The following is a 6,860-nucleotide window of genomic DNA, read 5'->3' on the forward strand; positions in this document are numbered from 1 at the left end:
GCGGTGTCGAGGGTGTGCGGAGAGCGACGGGTCGCACGCGGCGGCCGACGGTGATGCAGGGCGGCAACATCGGAGGAGTAGGATTTGGGGGAAGTGGCCGTGGGGGAAGAATGAACCGCGCGGTTAAGTTAAAAGTAGCAGTAGCGCGTTCCAGGAAGTGCGCTGCTCCTACGGTAGCTATATTGCATTTCTTAACAAGCGCTACTGCTATTCCTTCTCATTTTTATTTGCTTTCCATTTAATTTTATTTTCGTTAGCAGTAGCGCCTTTGTTCGTAAACGCCCTGCTACAAAACAAGTAGCGGTAGCGCGGTTCTACGTAGATCGCTACTACTATGTGTAGCCTATCGGCTAAGCCATGGGAATTTTAGTTGTAGCGCTGTTGTACTCGGGCGCGATACTGCTATAACTGTATCTGTAGCGCAGTTTAAAACACCGCGCTACTTCTAATTAGCACCAACGTGCGTTTTTAGCCCTCACTACTGCGAATGTTCTGTGTATATGGTTTGCCCTAGTAGTGTCTCACTGACACCGCTAGATGCGCACGAGCCCCAGCTTGCCGTAGAACCCAACCATGTCGCAAGCCGTGCCCTGTAGGCGAAACCCGAGGTGCCCCGCCGCGTCTGGCCTCGCCGACATCGAGTCACTGGCAGGTTTGACTGAGTTGACCAGGGTTTGACCCCCCTGGGTCATTAACATGTGGGCCCGAGGCCCTGCTAGTTTAGCTTAGATGCTAATTAAATTTTAGCTAACCCGTTAACTTGCTGACTGTGGGCCCCAGCCCTTCTAATTACTTTAGTTAGGATTTAACTAAACCCTGGTTAGCACTGAGTCAATGACAGCTGGGCCACACTTGTCAGGTTTGACCCGGACGGTCCTGTTGCCAGCTGACGCCAGCATGACTTAATGCTGATGCAGTAAAGTTTTCTGGAATTAAAATAAATCAGAAATGATTTATAAATTTCAGAAAATACCCCAAACTTCTAAAAATCATAGAAATTCAATCGTAGCTCAGAATGAAATAATTTATATATGAAAAATGATCAAAAAAAAAATCAAATCTATCCATCTGTACCATTTTCATGCATGTTAGAACAACTTATAGCTACTGTTTAGGACAAATCAAATGAATGGCATTTAAATAACCGTATGTGGAGTTTGAATTTGAACCTTGGGTTCAAACCAACTACACTTAATTGTGTTGCTAGTTGCATTAGGCCAAATCACATCATATTTCCTTGTCATGATCATGCATCATATTGTGCATTGCATTGATGGTGTTTCTTCTCTGTTTGCCGGTGTTGTTCCCCCTCAGTAGAAGTTGTTCCAACGCTGTGATCGTTGACACTGATGAAGACCCAATGCCATCTTCAGAAGTGCCGGGCAAGCAAAACCCCCTTTTTCATTCCGATACAATCCCACTCTCTCGTTCCTGCTCTCTTTTACTGCATTAGGACAACAACAATTCAACTGTTACATGCTGTGGTAGTTGAACCCCTTTCCTCTGCATGACCTGTCATTGCCACAGTAAATAGATGAAACCCACTAGTATGAGTAGGAATTGTTTGAGCCCTGATGTGCCTACTCATTCATGCTTGTTGTCATGCCTGCTAGTGCTTAGAGTTGAGTCAGGCCTGATTCATCGGGAATGATTTGGAACGTGGTGAACATGTCCTACCGTTGAGAGCTAAGTGTGTGAACATGATTTGGTAAAGGTAGCGGTGAGAGGCCATGTAGGAGTACATGGTGGGTTGTATCATTGCAGCCGTTCTCAGGAACTGAGTTCTGTGTTTGTGATCCATGAACAGTTACTACCACAGATTGGGTTCAGGTAACTCGGCCCCTCTTGGCTTATTAATCAACTCGATCTCTGTCCAGGAGTTGCAACTAGTTTCTGGTGGTTGTAGGTAGTGTTAGTAGTCTACCAAGTGGCACCCGGTACAGGTGGGCTTAGGACAAACTAGACACAGTGGCACGGTGTACCAAGTGGCACCTGGATGGTGGGCTTGGGAACCCTGCACACATCGTTTGGGGCCGTGAGCGACACCCCGGCCGGATCTCCTTGCGGATGGAACCCGAATAGGCGATAAACCTGGACGAGAGACTTGTGTGGTTAGTTAGGTCGTGGCCGACTCCCTCGCCAGGCTTCCGCTTGAAGGTTGCCGAGGTACACGACGTGTACATGGTGGTAAGTGGCGAGAGCGTGTGTGAAGAAGTACACCCCTGCAAGGTTATCATTATCTATTCGAATAGCCGGATTCCTCGGATATGGAAACTTGGACCCCTTGCATCGTTCATAGACAAGTGAAAGTCACTAGTAGAAAAAGGGTCAAACATGAAGCACATTAGTGCCGGTTTGAATTTGTGCCGACACTAATGTGTCCATTACTGCCGGTTCCAACAGCTAGCCGGGCCGCTCTCATTAGTACCGGTTCGTGGCGAACCTTTAGCACCGGTTCGTGCCACGAACCGGTACTAATGAGAGTGGTGGCAGGATGTTGTTAGTCTGGGGCCCCTCCAGCACCTTTAGTACCGGGTCGTATCACGAACCGGTACTAAAGGTCGTCCTACATAGACCCTTCGTCCACCCGAGCTCGCTCTGTTCTTCCCCTTTCCCCTCTCCTCTCTGTTCTTTTCCCTCTTCCTCTCAAGCTCATCACACATTTTGCCCAAGATTTGAAGGCCCCCATCCATTCAAATGATCACAAAGGTTAGCAACTTTTTCCTTTCATCTCTCATTGCTAGATTAGCTCGTGTAATGCTTTATATAGTGATTGATTTTTGAGTTTAGTAATTTGGGAGGAATTATATATATGTGGTAGTATTTGATTTATATGCAATCTGAGGTCAAAAATAACACTTAGTTTGCATATGTAGGTGTGGTTTACTTAGTACCTTCTAAATCTCCGTCGTAACCACCGTCGATCGCTCGCAACGTCCCATCGCCGGCACCACCTTGTGGTGAGCCTCTTGTTCATGAAGTTTTATATAGAAAGTTCATGTTTGTGTGATTTGGATATATAGTTACTCGTATAATTATCTTACCCATATGTTGTTTGTTATACATAGTGCCATGGTTTTGATATCTGTCCCCGTCGGCCCTCGTCCGGGTTATGATTCGGATGTGGTATATTCTCTTTTAAAACTATTCATTGCATTTCGTGTTTATGACAAATTATGACCATCAAGTTGACATGGATATTTGTATGTAGGAGGTAGTTGAACCGGAAATTCCAACCGACCCTATTGTCGAGAGGTAAAATTTAGTTGAAATAGAAAACGAGGATTTGAAGGAAAAATTGAAAAGAATTGAGGGGGAGAAGATGGAATTGGAGTTGCATGTTGCCGATGTCGTCGATGATCACAAGATTAAGATGGAGAAAATGCGCTTGAATATTAGAAAGATTAGAAAATATGCCATTCATAGTGAGGCTTGGTATCATTATGCTTTTGGGTCAATTGTTACCTTAGTTGCAATCTTGATCGCATTTGTTGTTGCATTTAAATTCTTTAGCTAGAGAGTTATTTGTTGTTGTATTAATTTGATGTTTTCGGTGCTGTGTATTGAAGATGAGACGGCAATGGATGTACGATGACCGATGCTCTCCCGAGTTCATTAACGGCGTGCGTAGTTTTCTGCTTGCGGCTGAGGCAAACAAGCGAGCGGATGGTTTTATGCCTTGTCCATGTGCTGGCTGTAAGAATGGTCACACTTACTCTACATCAAGAACCATTCACGTCCACCTGTTTGAGTCCGGTTTCATGCCCCACTATAATGTTTGGACCAAGCATGGAGAAAGAGGGGTTATGATGGAAGACAATGAAGAAGAAGAGGACGACGACAGCTATCCTAGCCATGGGTTCCCTGAATACGATGATACAACAATGAGGGAAGAAGCTGAGACGGTAATGCGGGAAGAAGCTCAGCCGACAATGCGGGAAGAAGCTGAAGAAGAGGCATCGGATGAGCCTATTGATGATCTAGGCCGGGCCATTGCCGATGCAAAGAGAAACTGCGCAAGTGATTTGGAGAAGAAGAAGTTGCAGCGCATGTTAGAGGATCACAAAAAATTGTTGTACCCAAATTGCGTAGGTGACAAGAAAAAGCTGGGCACCACACTGGAATTGCTGCAATGGAAGGCAGAGAATGGTGTATCTGACAAGGGATTTGGAAAGTTGCTGGTAATGATAAAGGATATGCTTCCAAAGGACAACAAATTGCCCGAGAGTACGTACGAAGCAAAGAAGGTTGTCTGCCCTCTAGGGTTAGAGGTGCAGAAGATACATGCATGCCCTAATGATTGCATCCTTTACCGTGGTGAGTACGAGGATTTGAACGCTTGCCCGATATGCGGTGCATTGCGCTATAAGATCAGCCGCGATGACCCTGGTGATGTTGAGGGTGAGCGCCCCAGGAAGAAGATTCCTGCCAAGGTGATGTGGTATGCTCCTATAATACCACGGTTGAAACGTTTGTTCCAAAACAAAGAGCATGCCAAGGCGATGCAATGGCACAGAGAAGACCGTAAGAAATACGGAAAGTTGAGAGTACCCGCTGACGGGTCGCAGTGGAGAAAAATCGAAAGAAAGTACGGGAAGGAGTTTGCAGATGACGCAAGGAACGTATGGTTTGGTCTAAGCGCAGATGGCATTAATCCTTTTGGGGAGCAGAGCAGCAACCATAGCACCTGGCCTATGACTCTATGTTTGTATAACCTTCCTCCTTGGTTGTGCATGAAGCGGAAGTTCATTATGATGCCAGTGCTCATCCAAGGCCCTAACCAACCCGGCAACGACATTGATGTGTAACTAAGGCCATTAGTTGAAGAAATCTTACAACTGTGGAATGGAACATGTGTACGTGCGTGGGATGAGCACATGGGGGAAGAATTTGACCTAAAGGCGTTGCTGTTCGTGACCATCAATGATTGGCCTGCTCTCAGTAACCTTTCAGGACATACAAACAAGGGATACCGCGCATGCACGCACTGTTGGACGATACCGACAGTATATATTTGGCTAATTGTAAGAAGAATGTGTACCTGGGACATCGTCGATTTCTTCCGAGAAGGCATCCCGTAAGAAAGAAAAGGCAAGCATTTCAAAGGTGAGGCAGATCACCGGATGAAGCCTCGCCACCGTACTGGTGCTGATGTACATGATATGGTCAATGATTTGAAGGTGGTCTTTGGAAAGGGTCCTGGTGGACAACCTGTTCCGAATGACGCTGACAGACGCGCACCCATGTGGAAGAAGAAATCTATATTTTGGGACCTGCCCTATTGGAAAGACCTAGAGGTCCTCTCCGAAATCAACGTGATGCACGTGACGAAGAATCTTTGTGTGACCCTGCTTGGCTTCTTGGGCGTGTATGGGAAGACAAAAGATACACCTGAGGCACGGGAGGACCAGCAACGTATGCATGGAAAAGACGGCATACATCAGGGTCATGCAAGCTACGCTCTTACCGAAGAAGAGAAGGAAATCTTCTTTGAATGCCTGCTCAGTATTAAGGTACCGTCTGGCTTCTTGTCGAATATAAAGGGAATAATAAACATGGCAGAGAAAAAGTTCCAGAACCTAAAGTCTCATGACTGCCACGTGACTATGACGCAACTGCTTCCGGTTGCATTGAGGGGGCTTCTACCGAAAAACGTTCGATTAGCCATTGTGAAGCTATGTGCATTTCTCAATGCAATCTCTCAGAAGGTAATCAATCCAGAAATCATACCAAGGTTAGAGAATGATTTGGTGCAATGTCTTGTCAGTTTTGAGTTGGTGTTCCCACCATCCTTCTTCAACATCATGACACATGTCCTAGTTCACCTATGCGAAGAGATTAACGTTTTGGGTCCTGTATTTCTACACAATATGTTCCCCTTTGAGACGTTCATGGGAGTCTTAAAGAAATATGTTCATAACCGTGCTAGGCCAGAAGGAAGCATCTCGAAGGGCCATGAAAATGAGGAGGTCATTGAGTTTTGTATTGACTTTATTCCTGACCTTAAGCCGATTGGTGTTCCTGAATCGCGGCATAAGGGCAGACTGGATGGAAAAGGCACGCTAGAGGGGAACAAATAATATGTATGGACGGACATTCTCTCACTGAAGCACACTACACAGTTCTACAGAATTCTGCCTTGGTGGCTCCGTATATGGATGAACACAAGAATTTGCTACGCTCCAAACACCCGGAGCGGTCTGATGACTAGATTACACGTGAACAAACCAAGAGTTTTGCCAGCTGGTTGCAGACATGTACCATGCATGACGCCTCTATTCAAGATGACATGTACTTGTTGTCCCAGTTACCATCTTCGAATATAATGACTTTCAAAGGGTACGAGATAAAGGGTAATACATTTTACACGATCGCCCAAGATAAGAAGAGCACCAACCAAAACAGTGGTGTCCGCTTTGATGCAGAAACCAAGACAGGAAAGGAAACATATTATGGTTATATACAGGACATATGGGAACTTGACTATCGACATGGTTTGAAGGTCCCTTTCTTTCGGTGCAAATGGGTCAATATGACACGAGGCGGGGTAACGGAAGACCCGCAATACGGAATGACAATAGTGGATCTCAACAATCTTGCTTATGCAGACGAACCATTCGTCCTAGCCAATGATGTGGCACAGGTTTTCTATGTGAAGGACATGTCTACCAAGCCGAGAAAAAGAAAAGATAAGGAAGCGAATGCATCGTACGATGAGCCGAAGCGGCACATAGTTCTTTCTGGGAAGAGAAACATCATGGGAGTGGATGACAAGACAGACATGTCAGAAGATTATGAAAAGTTTGATGAAATTGCTCCATTCACAGTGAATATTGACCCGAGCATCCCGTTAAATGATG

General features: G+C 45.7%; 1 pseudogene; it reads left to right on the top strand.

The window, feature by feature from the left end:
* Window positions 1-3,569: 3,569 nt before the first annotated feature.
* LOC119317379 lies at window positions 3,570-5,435 on the top strand (annotated as a pseudogene).
* The last annotated feature ends 1,425 nt before the right edge of the window (window positions 5,436-6,860 follow it).

The sequence above is a fragment of the Triticum dicoccoides genome, chromosome 1A (assembly GCF_002162155.2).
Source record: "Triticum dicoccoides isolate Atlit2015 ecotype Zavitan chromosome 1A, WEW_v2.0, whole genome shotgun sequence".
NCBI lineage: Eukaryota > Viridiplantae > Streptophyta > Magnoliopsida > Poales > Poaceae > Triticum > Triticum dicoccoides.